Raw genomic sequence first — 19115 nt, forward strand, 5'->3', positions numbered from 1 at the left:
AATAGCAAAAGGCAAAATAATACAAGAAATCAGAGAGCCTTTAAGGCTTTGGGTCTAAGAATCTGGAAAAACTTCAACGGCATTTAAAGAAATGAGAAACTTTAGTATTTAAAAAAATAGGAAAGGAAATAGAAAGTAAGGTGAGATTCCTTTGGACATATTGAGTTTAAGCCACTGGCTTGGAGTTATAGACGGACATGTCCAACCTAAAACTGGTGATGAGGTTTATGAATTGGGAAAGAACTTTAAAATAAGAATACAACCGCAAGAGCCATTCTTGTTGACGTGTTAATTAAAACTGTAGCTTGAAAGTGAAGTCACTGAAAGGAGTGTGTAGAAATAGAAGAAAGCCAAGATAAGTGCCACAATGATAACTGCCACATATGAAGTACATAATATCATATTTAGGGCATAGAGTTTATAGTCATGCAAATAAGCCTTGGCTTCACTCGAATCTAGGCTGCAGCACTTTCCAGATATGTGACTTTGCAAATTACTTAAATTCTTGCAGGCTCAGCTTCCTCTTCAGTTAAATCAGGATAGTAGTCTCCACCTCCTGAGATTGTGATGTGAAGTCATTGAGCAAGTACTGAAAGGACCTGACACAGTGGAGTCAACAGTGGATCTCAGAAAGTACTAGCATTTTTACCTCATTTAATATGAAGTGGGTATGAATACAATTATTACTGTTTGAAAAATCACTGCACTTGCCTGCCGTATATATTTTTTCTCTTTACATCCTTACTATAATAGTATATATAGAATTTATATGAATGCCTCCACCATTTATTTTAGGAAATTTAAATACAGATATAAAAAATTGGTTCAAGCTCAAATAAATTAACTAGGGAATATAACAAACAATTCCCAAATATTAGTATCTTAACACAACACAATTTTGTTTTTTGCATAGCTTATACTCAGTATCGGTTGGGCAGAAATTTTGGGTGACTGTTTTGTAAGAAAAGACTTGGGAATTCGGATTTCTCCATTGTGTGATGTTACCATTTAAAAAACTCGTTCTACACGGTCATCCATGGAAAAGGGTGAGAAAGAAAAGAGGACAATCTAGCTGGGAGTTTTTAGCTAAAACTGAAAAAGTCCAGATAACTTTACCTACAGTCTATTGGCCAGAGCCTTGCCATATGTCTGTCCTCATACTACTTTCATTGAAAGCCTGGAAATGCAGTCATCTGCTTGTCAATGAGAAGAAATAAGATTGACAGCAAGACTCTGTTGTGTCTCATAACTGGTAAAGGTGGGACTTAAGTCATACATTTAGGGGTTGAAATGAGAGAAAATGATGGAAAAGAAACCTTTGATGAGTAAGAAGAGACTCAATATAGGTTCCATGTCCTGGAATCCAAGGGAAGAAAGAGCCTCTGTCTTTTCAGATCCCTACTATGTGTCAGATTCTGTGCTGATTCAATGTTAACTCGTGAAGAGACAACATATGATGAATATTTTGAAAAGTCCATTGGTTTTAGAAATTATAGATATAAGAGATTTGTTTCAAGACCCACGAATAAAGAAGACAGAAAAAAACGATTAGTTGTTAGATTTTGCTATGGAAGAGGCATGGAACACACAGTTCTATCTCTTGAAAAGAGCAGTATCAGTTATTGGATCTTTACTATTCTTACAAAGGAAGAGCTCTGTGAGACACCGAAAACCTCCCGAAGAACAGTGATGACGTATCCCAGGTTAGAGAATGGGAAATGTATCTACCCTCTATCTTCCTGTGAAAATACAGGAGAGGCTGAAATGAAGAATTGAAGAATAGGGGTTGGGAGGAACAAAAAAATTACACAATGCCAGTGTTATGTCTTTATACTTTTATGTTTCTTCTGCCAATTGAGGAGTGACCCTTAAAGGAGAAAAACCAAATTAAACATTAGCCAAAGAGCAGGGGCTGATGGAATATTTTATTGGAACTACTTTTCATACTCAAGAACTGGGAGAATGAAAGTAGCCATCTAACCTTGCCAGAGACTTAAAGACCCTCTGCTGCCACACCCAGAACTCCTGCCACACCCAGAACTTCAGATTCTATAAAATACACAGTGGCAGATAATTATTTCCCATTGATCAGTTTCAAACTCTTAGCCTATAACGGCATTCCTAGTTTCTACCTCACTGCATTTTTGTCTCAGTTTCCCTCTTTAATGCTTGTTAGTTAAGGATTTCTTTAGATAGTCTACCTGACTTCTGAGCCGTTATGTCACTAAGAGATCACCTATCAGGATACTTCTACAGATTGCTGAAATCAATGTGCTATACCCATCCTAACCCAGGGTCCAAGATACTTCATTCCATATGTAACTCAGCACCCTTTCTTTAACCCACCTCATCTGGGAGAGGAACTCGGCCAGGTATGATTCAGGAAAGACACCATGACAAGGGTCTAGCTGAATACGCCTGGCTGTGCTCTTATCTTTAGGAAAGAAATGAAGAAGTCCTCATAGCTATCAAATGTCCAGTCCAGCTGCTCCATAGGGAAAGAAATTAACTGGTTCATTCAGAAAACACATCTGTATGCACCAGGAACTTTGCAGGCAATACAATAGTAAAGAAAACCGATCCTATTCCTGTCTTGAAGGAATTCACGGTATAATGGGGGAGATGGGTAAGTGGTTAAGGGATTACAGAATATTTACAACACTAGAGACAGTAGTGGATGTGGAGGCAGCTCCTATCCAAGCCTAGCAGGAGGGAATGTGCTCAGGGAACATTTTCAAGAAGGTGAGGCTGGAAATATCGAGGCAAAATTACTACTGAAGAATGGAATCACCTGTGACATAGCTCGAAATCTGAGGGGAAAACAAGCAAGTGGGCTAACAAAACAAAAACAAACAAGAAAGTCCAGCAGTCAAAAAAGCAATGACAGGTGGATGGCTGGCAACCAAGGAAGAGGAAACTTGAGTAGTCGAAAGTGAAAAAAAAAGGTCGCAATCAACACTGTGGAATAAAGGTGGTGGATCACCAGAGATCAGGAGTTAAGGACAAACTGATAACAAACAGATCGTCACAAAGTGGCTGGGCGTGGTGGCTCGTAAATCAGCAGGGCTGGGGCAGAATCGGCAGACAAAGGGTGGAGGTTGCGGTGGAGCTGAGGATTGTGCCAGTCCTGAACATAAAATCCGCTAAAAGGAAGAGACTTCGCCGCTGGCAACGCCGCCGCCAGCCCGCTGGTTGGACGGGCGGACGGGTTGGACGTGAAATCGGATCGATCGAGATCAGGATCAGTTTTGTATCGTTCAGGACATCGGATCAATCGAGATCGAGCGTTCAGGTCGGGGAAGGATCCGGTGATCAATCAGGATCAGATCGGTTGTAGACAATTTCCTCCATGTGGAGCACTTGTCAGGAAGTAGAAAGTGAAGTGACAACACAGACTGCAATCCCAAGGGCTAGAAAATAATGAAAGTTCATAGTCTTTGCAACCACTTTGGTGAAATGGAAGCGTCACTGTATTCTGATTCAGAAGATCTGGTTCTGCCATACATTGATTCCAGGAATTTGAGAAATTTCCCACTTTCTGTGTCATCTTTTGCATAATGAAGATATTGGAAGGAAGAATTCTATGGTTAATTTCCAGGAACCAAATTGCAAAGCCTTTTTTCTCCCTATAGTTTTGCATTTAGGAAGTAAGTTTACTTTTATGTAAGCTAACATCTACAATAGATTTTTTGATGATCTATGAGACTCCAAATACCACATATGCATTTTCATCTGAGTAGCATGCCTAATTCAGAGCCTTCTCATCAGGCATGATGGTTGCAGGCTTAGGATGGGTCAGAAATTCTTGATTCTAAAACTCTCCAGTCTATTAAAGAAACAAATTGCTTTTTGTTTGTTCCATTGCCGTGGCCATTTTCTTTCTAATTTCAAAAAAAGTAGATATTACAGAGTTTTATAAAAACTAATCTTGGTGCTCACGAGACTGAGTGAATCTGGCATTTTCTTCTATTGGTTGTTGAAAGTGAAGTCTGTTGACTGGGAAAATGTTGACTTCTGCTGCTCTGAGTGAAGGTACATGTAAGTGCTTATGTGCTCCCAGTTCAATAGGTAATAAAAAGATTAAATCTAAAAATTGTTCCATTCTACAAGATATAACATTTCACATTGAGTTGTATTTTACAACATTTTTAGGTAGAATTTTATTACTGTGAACAATTGACTATTGATTCATGTTTCTCAGAACTCAACAGGGCATGGAGAAAAGTCTCAGCCAATTGCAAATCCTTGGAAAGTGTTCGCAGGCAACATGGCTTACAACCAAAAGTGCTGGGAATTTGAGCAAAATCTTAAAGGTTTAGTCCTACACTCTATCAATGAAATAACTTACTCCTCCATGCTGAGCTTCTTTGGGACAAGTATAACTGACTCCTCCTACATCAAATGTCACAACCATAAGAAATCTGTTCAGTGTGACCCTTGCATTTTCAATAGTACAGTCCCAGCTGAAAAAAATATTAGATATGATTTTGCATCTATAACTAAAGCCCTTTAAATGTGGCCTTTATCTTTCCTGTGCCCAATCAGCTCTGATGATCATCACAAATTAACATATTAGAAAGATATTTTAAAAATTCAAAGGATTCATTAAAGTTCAATAGACCTGAGTTCAAATCCTAAACCAAGAGGCCTTGAAAAAACTATCTTAACCCGTCATAAGTGTCATAAATAAAACAGGGAGTACTTTGCAGGTATATTGTGATGTTTAAATGAGATAACAAAGGAAAACATGGAAAATAATTATTGAACACTTACTTTGTATTGTTTCACTATAATCTTACTGTGAGAATTTATCAAGTACTTTATGAGTATTAATTTATGTAATCCTTTCAACAACCCTATAAATTTTGACACCGGTATTATTCCCATTAATGGTAGAAAATACTACCTATAAAATAACTAAGTCCAAGAGAAGTTAGGTGATTTACCGAAGTAAGTGGGTGGTAACTTAAAGCTTTGAATACGTTAGATCCTATGCTCTTAAATACCATACTATGTATGACATTTTATCACAATCCTGTGAATGTGAGCTTAGAATATATTTATGACTTAAAGCTTTCCCTGATTTCTTTGCTAGATTTGGTGCTCATTCTTTTATTTACTGCAATTTGATTTAGATATGTGTTTGGCTATTTTAAATAATATAATAAACAGATAGAAACTTAAGTTGGAAAAACCAAACTGGAAACTTTGCAATAACTTACATCTCACTACGAAGTTTCTTCAACAGCTCAGACCTCTACTTCTACTAACAGGGTACAAATACTGTAAATACTGTAAATACTGTAAATACTAGAATACTGTATTTATCATTCCCTTGCTTTCATTTCTATGCACTGCCATCTCTTTGGATTTCTAAACATGAAATGCAAAACATGCACAATTGCACTTGTTAAAAAATTTATAAATAATATGTTTTTTGTTTGAGATGGGGTCTTGCTCTGTCACCCAGCTGGAGTGCAATGGCACCATCTCTGAAAGTTCACTACAGCTTTGACCTCCTAGGCTAAAGCAATCCTCCCACCACAGCCTCTTGAGTAGCTGAAGCCACAAACATGTGCCAGTGTACCTGACTAATTTTTGTATTTTTTTGTAGAGATAGGGCTTCACCATGCTGCCCAGGCTGGTCTCGAACTCCTGAGCTCCACCAACCTACCAGTCTCAGCCTCCCAAATTCCTGGAATTATAGGCATTGAGCCATCATGCCCAGCCAAGAGTATGTAACTTTTGAAGGTTACTTTTTTATTTACATTATGACACTAAAAATTCATTCATATTATTTTTATCACTTTGATCCTTATATAATACTCTATGTGTGACTATTCCATAGTCTATTCATCTACTCCCCGATTATAGACAAGTGTGGCAAGTGTGGTACCAGCTTATCATTATTGCATTTATCATAGTATTCATTATAGCACTGTTGGAAAACATTTGTGCATGTCTTTTGCTATACATGAGTGAAGGTTTCTCCTTTAGTATTACTCCAGAAGTGGGTTTTCTGGGTCAGAAGTATGACAACATTTAACTTTAGTAAATAACATTGAGCCATTTTCAAGAACAATTCTACTCTCTTAAATGTCCATCAGAAAGGATGCTGTGAATCCACATCCTCATCAACAGTTTTTATTGTCATTTTTATTTTAACTGTGCTAATCCAATAGGTGCAGAATGATACGTCATTGTGGTATTGATTTGCTAATAAAGGTAGCCATTTGCTTTCTCTTTCACTTATGCACCAGATATGTTCATTTGAAACATATACAAGATGCAGCTGTTTTATCTTTTATAAAATGCATCTTTATGTCTCTTATACATTTTTCAGTTGGGTTATCTATGTTCTTATTGTATAATTTTGATACTAATACTTTGTGATTTTAAAAATATTTCTACCTTCTCTCATTAGATAACTTCGATTTTCACTTTCTTTCAGAGTCTTTCAATGAAAACTTCGTAAAAACTTTTAGTAATGTGTAATTCACTGTGTCATTTCGCTCTATTGATTGAACCCAACTGATATACATGCATGTTAATGTTAAGGAAGATTAAACCCCAAAGAAGTAATTAAATACAAATTGATTCACAGATTCAAAAATCAAATAAAATCACAAGACGGAGAGTAGACTAGGATAGGGGACATGTAAGACATCAGTACTTGCTATACAGCTGAGATTGAGAGAGTGTATAGTATTAATATTTATGTAGGTAGAGAATAGAAAAATGACCAATGGAATAAACTGGAGAATCCAGAAACAGATCCTTATTAATATTGAAAATTTAGTATGTGACAGCAGTGATGTGCCACATTAGTGGTGAATGAAAAGACTGTTCAGTAGTCACAGTGGGATAAAATATATCCTTAGAAAAAACTATCCCTGACTTATACATTATGCTAAAATCAACTCCTGATGGATTAAAGACCAAAATGTATTATAAATGGCCAAATTTTAATAATTTTAGCACATTTTATTGGTATCATTTAGAACCAAGGATAAATGTATATTTCTTAAAAACAACAAAAGCTTGAATCTTTTCACCATGTTGTAGAGAATCTCTTCTATGATAAATTCTCTCTGATGAACGTCAACGTGAGATATTCCCATTTGTTCACACATGTATCACTTCCCTACTCATTGTTTCCGATCTTATATTTTTATTCCATCCAGTCTCCTGTCTGATCAGCCATGTCATGTATCATTATTAGAAACCAATATTAGGAGATATTCCCATTTTTTCACATACATATCACTTCCCTAGGACGTTTTGTCTCTAACCTTATATTCTTATTCCATCTAGTCTCCTGTCTCATTAGCTATGTCATGTATCAATATTAGGAACCAATATGCATATATACAATGCTAATTCTCACTTTACAAAACAATGAACTAATATGAGGCTTTTGTTATCTGCTAAATATACTGCTCTTATAAATTCAGATACCAAAAAATAGTACTAGCATTCTAGGTTTATAGATTAATTAGACACAATAGAAAGTGGACTTGGCCTCCATAAGTTCCCAGTCTAATCACAGGACCATGGGGACATTTCCAGATTATGTGGGCACTGGTATGCAAACTCTGTTTTCAACAGTCTCTAAACTATGAGTAACTCCCAGCACTGTTTTGCTGGCCGTTGAAGGTTTTTATGCGAAGTTATTAGAAGTATATTTATTATATATTTGTGATGGTATTACACGGTCTTTCCTGAAAGGGCTCTGGCCTCTGCCTTTAATCAATTGGCTTTGGATTTGTGAACCAACTTCAATCTTCAAGTTGGATGAGAGGCTATAATTTTCTGTTGCCTTGGTTGATGTTAGCCTTTGTCACTCTCCATTGACTTCCATTACTCAAAGTTACAGGCACAGAATTTCAATTGTCCTGCACTTCCAGGTTGCATGGGAATGGAGCTCTCTCTCTCACCTCAGCAGGAAGAGGGAAACCTGAGATCAGAAGATGCAAAGAGTACAATGCCATCATGAGGTTGTATGATTTTAGGCCATGCCTATACAAATCATTTGTCATAAGTTTTTAAGTAAAGCAAAAAACGAAGAGTCCTAGAAATAGATGTGACCAAGAGGCCATGAGAAGAATGATAAGAAGCATCTAATATAAGTGGATATGAAGTTAATGAGGAATGGAAATCCTCTTAGTAGGCAAAATTATGAGCAACATCTGTTTTTTTCCTATAATTTTTTTTAGCCCAGATGTATATAGTACATATTCTATACTATATAAATGCCCAGAGAGGACATCTACCGTGGAAAAGTTTTCACTAGGACAAGATAATTCATACTGTGGACGTCAGCATCTTTCTTGAGCTCCATTGGTATTTGTTTTGTAGGCCAATGTACAAAGTATCCTTGGCTATAAGGCTGATCCAGATACTGTCATAGCAGAATGTCTATCTTGTCAAGAATGGATGCTAATATTAAAGACCAGATATAACACCATTTCCTGAGATAACTAGCCAGTCACCTATTGACAAGTTGATAATATTGGATCTCTTCCATCACTGAGGTTGTAGTAATTTGTATTCTTGGGAGTAGATACCTATTCTGAATAAGGATTTTTTGTGCCTATCATGCTCTGTCAGCATCACTATTTTTGGACTTGCAGAATGCCATTCTCATCACCTTGGGCTGCAATAACAGATTACCATTAACTGGGTGACTTGAAAGACAAAAATTTATTTCTTATAGTTCTAGAGGCTCAGAATTCTAAGATGAAGGGGCTAGTAGACCTGATGTCTGATGAGGACCCCCCTTTTTTTTTTTTTTTTTTTTTTTGAGATTCTCACTCTGTCACCAAGCTGGAGTGCAGTGGCATGATCTCAGCTCACTGCAATCTCCGACTCCTTGGTTCAAGTGATTCTCCTGCCTCAGCCTCCCAAGTAGCTGGGATTACAGACACGTGCCACCACACCCAGCTAATTTTTGTATATTTAGTAGAGACAGGTTTCACCATGTTGACCAGGATGTTCTCGATCTCCTGACCTCGTGATCCACCTGCCTCAGCCTCCCAAAGTGCTGGGATTACAGGTGTTAGCCACCATGCCGGCCAATGAGGACCTTCTTTCTAGTGTGCAAATGACTGTCTTCTTGTATCCTTACATGGCAGAGATAAGAAAAAGGAAGTAAACTCTATCAAGTTTCTTCTTATAAGGGGACTAATCTTATGAGGACCACATGACCTCATTTATACTCAGATACCTCTGAAGGCTCCCTTCCAAATATCATCATTCAATATATAAATGTTGGGAAGACATAACATATTTAATCCATAGCATATCCAACATAACATCTCTTTCAACTAAATAACTCATTATATCGCAAAAATGAGTAAAACAAGGCTTTTGTTTAAGCAATTTGCTTGTCTTATAGTGTCTAATTATTTAACCATAAACATTTGACCTGAGAAAAACTGAAGCTTATGCATAGCCTCCTTCCCTGTTGTCAAGGATACTATTTAAAGCTTATTCATAGAATGACCTGTAAGAAAACATATTCCAGTATAAATGCTATCTTACATAATATAATATTTGATTTAAACCAATAAGCATCATGTGGTGTTATTTTCCCCAAGATCAAAATACACAGGCTGGGAACCAAGTAATGGAAGTAAAATGGGCCATCCTTACTATATTACACTCAATAACTCAGAGAACATTTGAATTTCAGTGATTGAATTTCTTAAGAAAGGAATGTTTACCTTAGGGGTCATAGCCAAGTTTCTATTAACTTAGAAGCCCAGTAAATACCCTGGACATTTGGGATCCTCAAGCCACTGAACTGACAGACATAAAAAGTGCTTAACATAAGGGGCTTGATTTCATTTACTGGAGAGAAATTTAGTTGCTTCTAATCAATGCAAAAAATAAGAAATATGGTTGGAACACAGGGAAATTATTAGAGTAACAATACTCTCTTGCCTATAGTCCTGGTCAATGAAAGATTATGGCAACCCAATAAAGACAGAATATTTGGTATACATATGTGGGTCACTCACAAAAAAAGGAACGCTATTGAAGGGGTTAAGGGAAAAGAGAAGGAAATTAGACTAAGTAGTAGGAAAATGAAGTTTTGATTACCAATATGTTTATCTATGCATAACTTAAGGTATTGCATTATTTATTCTACCTCTCTTACCTCTAAGCTACCATTTTTTGAATACTGCTGCTGATGTCTAACATTTACATCCCTGGTGGCAATATAACAGAATTGGCACCACTGCCACTAGAATTGCAACTAGGGTGAGGCATATGAGACTCTTAGGACACAAAATTTAAGAAGTCACTCCCTTTTAGAGTCATAGAAGTTCACAGTGCCATCTGTGCTGAATTGGAGTCCCTGCTGTACCTTTCCTTAGGGACCTCCTACGGATACTTCTATAATACTAGATTAACAATGTACATTATGTCCTCATATTAATTTGAGCTCTTAAAGATGAGGATCTATACCTCCTTCAAGTCAGTGTTCTTAGTGCCTATCATAGTGCCTGGCACATTGTAGACCTCATTAAGTGTCTGTTCAATGTAAGTATGTATGGTCTCAAAAGATAAACTTTTGTTTGTTTGTTTGTTTATACAGGTTTTATTACATCAATGTTCACAAACCAACACCAGCACTCTTTATACGTTCTTAGGAAAGAGCAAGGACTCTGCTTATGATAAAATAAACAGCATACATTTGAAGTCAAAATATGAATAAAATATTATAGGAGAAAAGTTTAATAAAAAAGAAGACAGTGGGAAATATTGATAGTAAAATCTATATTTAAAAAATAAATCTTTCATTTACTAACTCTTGGACTTGAGGAAAGTTGCTTAATTTTACTGTTAACTTCCTTTATTTGTAAAATAGTGTATATTATCTAGAATGTCAATCTTACAGAGATGTTATGAAGAATTAAAATGAGTTTTAAGTACATGTGGAAATAATCTATCGATTTTTAAATAATATATAATTGTAAATGATTTATATTTATTTTAATGGTTTTCTAATGTAGCACTAATCACAGATTATTCAGTGTGATAGACGGTTCTGCATATGTTGATCTTCTCTTTATGGTAAGGGTCCCTGATGTCAGTGGAGATTCTCTCCCTCCCTCTATCCTCTCTATCTTTTTCTCTTTCCTTAGTATCTATCCTTAGAATGTACCACAAGTTAAGGGCTCAATGATGTCTATTAGGTGAATTAAATAACCTTTCTCAAAATCCACTTGTTTAGCATTTTCTGTCAAGTGTTATGCACGATCCAAACCAACTAAGTGTTTAAAATTATAAAATAAAAAATAAAACTAAACGGGCAGTTAAATTGATATGACATTACATTAAATTATATTTTGTGGTTTCAATGAGGCAAGCTTCGAGGAGTAAACACTTAGAATTTTTGCGAGAAGTAAGTAACGCTAAGCAGAGGGAACAGGAACGGAAGAAGGAGAAGAGAATTGGTCTAATACAATGAAAAGCTGTGGCACCGGTGCGCTCCGTGGTGCTGTCCACGGTGCTGACAAGTTTCTTAATCTTGGGGAAGTTGATAGTCCATCCAGTCTCTCTCTGATTTTCCTAACCAGATACGTGGAGAAATCATAAATGCAGACAACAGAGAAAACTCTAAATAAATAAAATGGGTAGAGGTTGTTGGTGATATCTATGTAGTTCTACGATGTTGAGGGAAACAAGTATTTTTAAAAAGATCATTATTTGAGCACATTATGAAATCCAAAATTACCAAGACAGGAACCAAAATATAATATTATTAGAATTTCAAAGTAACATAGAACAAGCAATCTATAAGACAAGGACATAAAGTGCTACTGTTTTAGAAAAACAACTTTTCGCAATGCAAAGACTGAAGTTACATCACCAATAAAAACAGTTTTTTTTTTCCTTGACAAAGAAATATTGACTTTTTAAATGCTGCATTTTTCTTTTTGAAGAATTAAATTATGACTTATATTTTGAAATATGTATTATTAATTTGTATTAGTATGATGGTTTGATTATACTCTTGACTATTATAATTCCTTTTAAATCTATAATTTATTGTGTTGGGGGAACATATAGGAGACCCTGCCTTTTTTTCTTTATCCTATGTCTGATGCTAATGTGAGAGTTATTAGCAATAAATTATCTCTTTCCTTCATGTGCTTTTAATACCTATTATCATTAACCGCCAACAAAAAAGCTAGAGGTCATAGTCAAGTCTTCTTTCCGTTAAAATTGTTTTCTGCTAGGCATTTCCAAATATATAAAATTACGTCTGTATTGGATATGGGCTACATTCTTTACAATGAAGATAAACTCCATATTTATTTGACCAAGATTAATACTTTTCTTCTTATAACTCACTACCCTCATAAAACTATTGTAGTCCACTTACTGTTCCAAAAACATGCCATGCTTTTTATGTTTCCAGGTTTTGGTTGATGCTATTTTCTCCACTCAGGATGTCTCTTTTTTTTTCTGTTTTTTTGTTTTGTTTTGTTTTGTTTTTTGTTTTTCCTGGATAAAACTCTGGTCATTTTCAAAGGCCCAGTCAAAAAGTTAGCATGGAATGTACCAGCAAGAATTATTTCTTTTATTTTTAATAATGTCACTGTCATAGTTCTTAGATAGTCCAGATAATTATAGCAGGCAATTATAGAATATTGTAGACTAGAAGACAGCATGTACCATGGTATTAAAAGATTTGGTTTTCAAGTCATCGCACATTCACTCAGCAAACATTTGCTAGAACTTTTCTAGGCACTGCGACAGTGAACAGAATAGTAAAAACACTTGCCTTCATAAAGCCACATTTTTAGTCAAGAGTGGTACAAAATCTTAGTGTAAATGGAAAAAATAAATTAATGAACTAATTTTAGATAGTAAAAAATACCATGAAAATAATAAACCACAGTAATAGTAATAGACCAGTAAGCTTCCACGCATGACAAACGCTTTTCTGTGATGACTAGGAAAGGCTTCTTTGATAAAGCATGTTTATTCTGTGTGTGTGTGTGTGTGTGTGTGTGTGTGTGTGTGTGTGTGTAACCAAGAGCCTGAATAAAATGAAGGAGCCAATGATGTATAAATGATACTGAAGAGGACAAGAAGGAGTTGGTGGACGAGTATCAGGAGAAGGAGGATTATGGTAACAATGATTATGATAACCAATATTTGGAAGTTTAGTCTTTCAGCCACCTGATTAAAATTGTGAAATTGTGAGCTGGGCATTACTACTATTTCCATTTGTGAATGAAGAAAAATAAGTGTGCAGAAACTTCAAGTTCAGCATAAGTCAAAAAACACAATCAGGTTGTTTAAAAAGTGATTTTGGTCTCAAGATGCCTATTTGGGCCAGTAAAGGGAATTATTGTCTGAGGTCTCCTGATGGTTTTTATTTGTAACCAGCATTTTCATAACCAATAATTTACAAGTGACATTAGGAAAAAGTGCAAAAATTAGGAAATTAATACCACGATATAAAAAGACATTCAAAGTATAAAGAAAAATTATTATAAATTATTGAGGGCTGAATCTACATGTACATATCCTTTTAAAAGTGTGTCTGTGTGCATTCTATACGCAAAAAGACTGAGTTCATATACATAAAAATTGAACAGGAAAACAAAAATTATTTTTTAAGAAGGTAAATTGAAGCAGTTTATAATAATGGATACAATAAAACATGGCATATAATAATAAATATAAATTTTAAAAAGAAATAAATGTCAAAATAAAAAGTCAAGTAAGGAAGAATCAAAATGTGTGTGTGTATGTGTGTGTGTCTGTGTGTGTGAGACACTATTTATACATGTGACTGTGCATTCTAAGAAATTGCCTGTCTGAAATTGTCTGCAGATAGATGGTAGTGAAAAGATAACCTTAGGAAAAAAAATCAGGCATTTTACTTTAGTCAAGTGATTATTTTGTGCATGTAGGGTTTTGTTAGTTTACCATTAGTCTGGAATATTGCTCTCTTTGATCTAAGAAAAGTTATTTTCTAATCCTGAAGTTTGCCAAGGCTTCTTTTTAAAGAATTACTTCTCATGTGAGTCATTAACCTAGGATTTCATTTTTCAGAAGGGTTCTGAATCTAGCTTTTCAATCACTACTGAATATTACCTCTGTTTTGTTAACAGCTATGTAGTTGATGCACAGATAGATATTTCTGAGGTTTACTTGCATAGACTTAGCAGTTGTTTATGACAAAATTTTTTTCTCTTTATTTATGAGGTATGTGTGATAAAAAATAATGTTCTCCTGAATGCTGATTTTTTTCTTAAGCTGAATTGCTTGGAGATGGTTTTTGTTTTAAGTAACTATTCCTCTCAACTCTGAATGATTGGTTTTAAATCATGCAAAACCATCATTTGGTAGTCTATTTTCATACATATCAAAAAGTGAGTGTAAGATCAGTATATCATGATTTATTATGCTCCTAAGGAAAACTCAAAACAGAGTAAACAAGTTACTCAACAATATCTGTAAGTCAGGAGTTTGTAGTAATTCCACTGACTGATGTCCATGGACTTTTGACCTATCACCAACCGTATCATCAGAGCTCACCAATAAGGAAGTATGTTGCCACTTTAGGCAGTTGGAGCCCCACTTCTGGAAGTGTCTAAGCTTCTAACTTCTAGACTGAGCAGGATATAATAGTAGACATGCATTCTTTTATCTATGGTGAGGCAGGATAAACTTCATGAGATTCTATGTCCTGATATTTTTGACTCTTTGTTTTTTTCACTGTGACATATTACATTGAAACCAAGTAGAATTCTTTTTCAGAAAATTTTCCAATAGAACAGTAATCAATGAATTGAAGTTAACTGCAGAACATAATGTAGTCAACATATATGTGAGCATGAAATATCTAACAGTAATGTTTTAGAAAACCACAGGCAAGAGAACATTTGATAATACAGAATAAAAAATAAGACAGAATTAATTACTTCCGTGCATTATGGGAAAACTTTTTCAGATGTTTTTCTTCTTTTCCTTTTTTCACAGAACAACCAATGAAGTTGTTCAGTTTTCAAAGGCAGAGATTATCAATTCAAGTGAAAATGCCTCTTGTGCAGGCAGAGTCCTATATAGTCTTCAATTTTCTAGGTTCATTTATTCTGGGTATCAGAATTTTTATTCAGTTTTATTCACATGTCAGATTATCTGAATAGTCTATCTGAATAGTCTTGTATCATCTGTCTGAAACTCCTCAGGTCTTTCATACATGCACACACAAAATACTTCCTTGTGACATTAGCCACATGAGATCCTACATATGGAACAAAATGCATACCGTTGTCTTGGTGTGGTGATTCTTGCCTGTAATCTCAGCACTTTGGGAGGCTGAGGCTGGTGAATTGCTTGAGCCCAGGAGTTTGAGACCAACCTGGGTAACATGGCGAAACCCCATCTCTATTTAAAAAAAAAATACAAAAATTAGCTGGGTGTGATGGTGTGCACCTGTAGTCCCAACTACTCAGGAGGTTGAGGTGGGAGGATAACTTGAGCCTGTGAGGCAGATGTTGCAGTGAACTGAGATTGTGTCATTGCACTCCAGCCTTGGTGACAGAGACAGAGCCTATCTCAAAAAATAAAATAAAATAAAGAAATGCATACCATTAATTAATTAGTTAATATAAAATGTATAAACATGTGCAGAGAAATAAATATATAAAATAAACATACCCAGACACAAGCACATATATATGTATATCGTACAGTGTATCTGATACTAATTGCCAATTTTGCATCACAACAACACTGGTGAAGAGACTAATATTAGCAGAGATACTGCAGGTACAAAGAATATTTGGAGAGTACTGTCATGACTAATGCATAAATTAATGAAATGTCTGATGTGACGGACAAAATAAGATGTGTCAGTGAGTGATGTATGACATGCAATGGAAGAATTTGAAATCTGATTGTGTTTAGAAGTGAGGGAAAGAGAAACTTCTGGAAATGGCTTTGAATTATTTGTCTTCCCCACCTAATGAGCCAAGATGTTAGACAGATATAAAGTCTATCTAACAAAAAAACAGAGGCTACTCTTCAGCTGCGAAGACTGCTATTTGTGAGTTCAAGAAGCAGAGAGGATGTGGAGAAATAGGAATGCCTTTACACTGTTGGTGGGAATATAAATTAGTTCAACCATCGTGGAAGACAGTGTGGCAATTCCCCAAGGATCTAGAACCAAAAATACCATTTGATCCAGCAATCTCATTAGTAGGTATATACCTAAAGGATTATCAATCATGCTGCTATAAAGACACATGCACATGTATTTTTATTGCAGCACTGCTCACAATAGCAAAGACTTGGAACCAACCCAAATGCCCATCAATGATAGACTGGATAAAGAAAATGTGGCACATATACACCATAGAATACTATGCAGCCATAAAAAGGATGAGTTCATGTCCTTTGCTGGGACATGGAAGAAGCTGAAACCATCATTCTCAACAAACTAACACATGAACAGAAAACCAAGCACTGCATGTTCTCACTCATGAGTGGGAGTTGAATAATGAGAACACACGTACACAGGAAGGGAAGGGAACATCACACACCAGAGCCTGTTGGGGGATTGGGGGCTAGGGGAGGGATAGCATTAGAAGAAATAACTAATGTAGATGACAGGTTGATGAGTGCAGCAAACCACCATGGCACATGTATACCTATGTAACAAACTCACATATTCTGCACATGTATCCCAGAAAAAGTGTAATTTAAAAAAGAAAGAATTCACAAAAAAGGCCGATGTTAAAGAGGATTGTGGGAAAGAATACCAACATTTGCACTGAGTATATTCCATGACTACTCTAATATAATAAGACTAAGATAGATTGCAAGAAAAAATGGCTCCACAATCTCAATGCTTAAAATAACAAACACATAGTTCTTATTCATGCCACATGTCTAAGCAGGTGAGCAGAGGGATGGGGAAAGCGAGGGGGATTTTCACATTAAAAAGTGGCTTTTTCTGCCACTCAGAAACTGGCCTGATGGAGCATTCACTGTCTCAAACATTGGCAGTAAACATACCACAGAGAATGAGAGAACTGTAGAGTCTCAATCGAGTGATTAAGAGTTTGTCTCTTATCACGTCTTCTCACAATCTTCTGATTAGAAATATTCACACAACCTCGACTAATTTCAAAGGCATCAGAAGTTCTATTCTGCCATGGGCTCAAAAAGAAGAAAGAAATATCCGTTAAGCAGAATTTGAGGCCACTACAACTTCTATGTTTCACTTCTGTGAACATTCCATTTTTACCTATAAATAAACGTATTCTTTGTTTTGTATTAAAGCTTTTGTCTGGCAAACACTGATTTCCTGAATGAAAGAAAGTGATTTTTCTTTGTTAATATATATATTTAGCAAGAAAATATATAGCATCTCTGCTAGGACAGTTGTCTTTATTTTCTAGTCTAGAGAAAATATTCTATTCTATAGAGTCTATTCTATCAACTCTATTCTATTCCATAGAGTCTGATCCAATTATTAATATTAGCAGAACCCAAAAGGACCAAAGCTTCTATAATTACAGAAAACTAATCCCTTGATATTCACTACTGCTTCTCATCAATCTGCAGGATGACACGCATTTACGAAGAAAAGAGAAATTTAGTCTTTATCTCAAGAGCTGACACTGGAGTACTCTCTGAGTCCCAGAAATAGCCTTCTCTTCCAATAAATACCCATTTCTGGGGATGAACATGTGATGTGGTAGAATGAACCCAGGATTGAGGGTTTAAAAGGCTTGAATTTCATTCCTTGCTGTATCACTGACTAACTGTGGAATCTTGAGCAAAACAGTTTACTTCTCTTTGCCTCTTTTTCTCTCTGCAAAGCCAGAATAAATGTTTTAAACATAGAAGATATGTAATACAATTTTATATGGTTCCTTCATCCTTTCCTTCCCTAACTTACTTTCAACCTAAATAGCACTTCAACTATACTTTTTCTTTGTAATTTTAGCTTCATGATAATAATTTTTGCAAGTATGCACATGAAATTACATTGTCAAGAAATAACTTATTCAATTTACTATAGCACTTGGAAATCCTGTATCAGATACTATATCAAATGGAAATCCATTTTAGAGATGAAGAAACTGGAACTTCAAAATAGATTAATCAATTCCTACTCTTTTCTACCTTGCCAGATAGTTGGTATGATGAAATTTAGCAATTTAAACCATAGCACTATAAATGGTAAACTACTATTTCTTTATGAATTATGAATCCCTTTCAGGTAGAATCTATATTTGTTTTACCCCTTCATTCTTACAGAACCAAATTCAATGCCTGGTAATGGTATGAGTCTGAGAAGCCAAAGAGTCTTTGAGAACCCTCTTCCAGGCTCAAGAAGGTCTATGTATGAAGACACATATATTAATAGTAATGTTTTAGCCATCTGTATACTTACAAGGATTATGGCAAGCCAGTGTGATCAATGAAAATACCAATTTTATTTTTTTTGAGACAGTTTTGCTCTTGCTGCCCAGGTTGGAGTGCAATGGTGTGATCTCAGCTCACTACAGCCCCCGCCTCCAGGGTTCAAGTGATTCTTCTGCCTCAGCCTCCCGTGTAGCTGGGATTACAGGCGTCCGCCACCATGCCTGGCTAATTTTTTGTATTTTTGGTAGAGACAGGGTTTTTCCACATTGGCCAGGCTGATCTCAAACTCCAGACCTCAGGTGATCCACCCTCCTCGGCCTCCCAAAGTGCTAGATTACAGACGTGAGCCACTGCACCTGGCCGAAAATAGCAATCTTTCACACACACATACCTGTATTCAAATTCTGGTTCTGCCTCTAAGATCTCAGTGTTCTTGAGCAACATGGACTTGAGTTTAGATTGAAAAGAGTAAATAAAATAATGTATATAAGATATTTTGCACAGCTTTTGGAACACAGTGGAAACCAATAAAAATAAATGGTAGAACTCATCCTGTCTGTGATTATTTTAGAATTGCCTGATATATATGAAAGAAATTAATATAAGGCATTAAAACAAGGCATTCATAAATGGTGATAGAACCACAATTATACAATGTATTGGATTAGTGGTTACTTCCTTTCTTCCTGACCCAGGATGTCTAT

The sequence above is a fragment of the Papio anubis genome, chromosome 3 (genome assembly GCF_008728515.1).
Source record: "Papio anubis isolate 15944 chromosome 3, Panubis1.0, whole genome shotgun sequence".
Classification (NCBI taxonomy): Eukaryota; Metazoa; Chordata; class Mammalia; order Primates; family Cercopithecidae; genus Papio; species Papio anubis.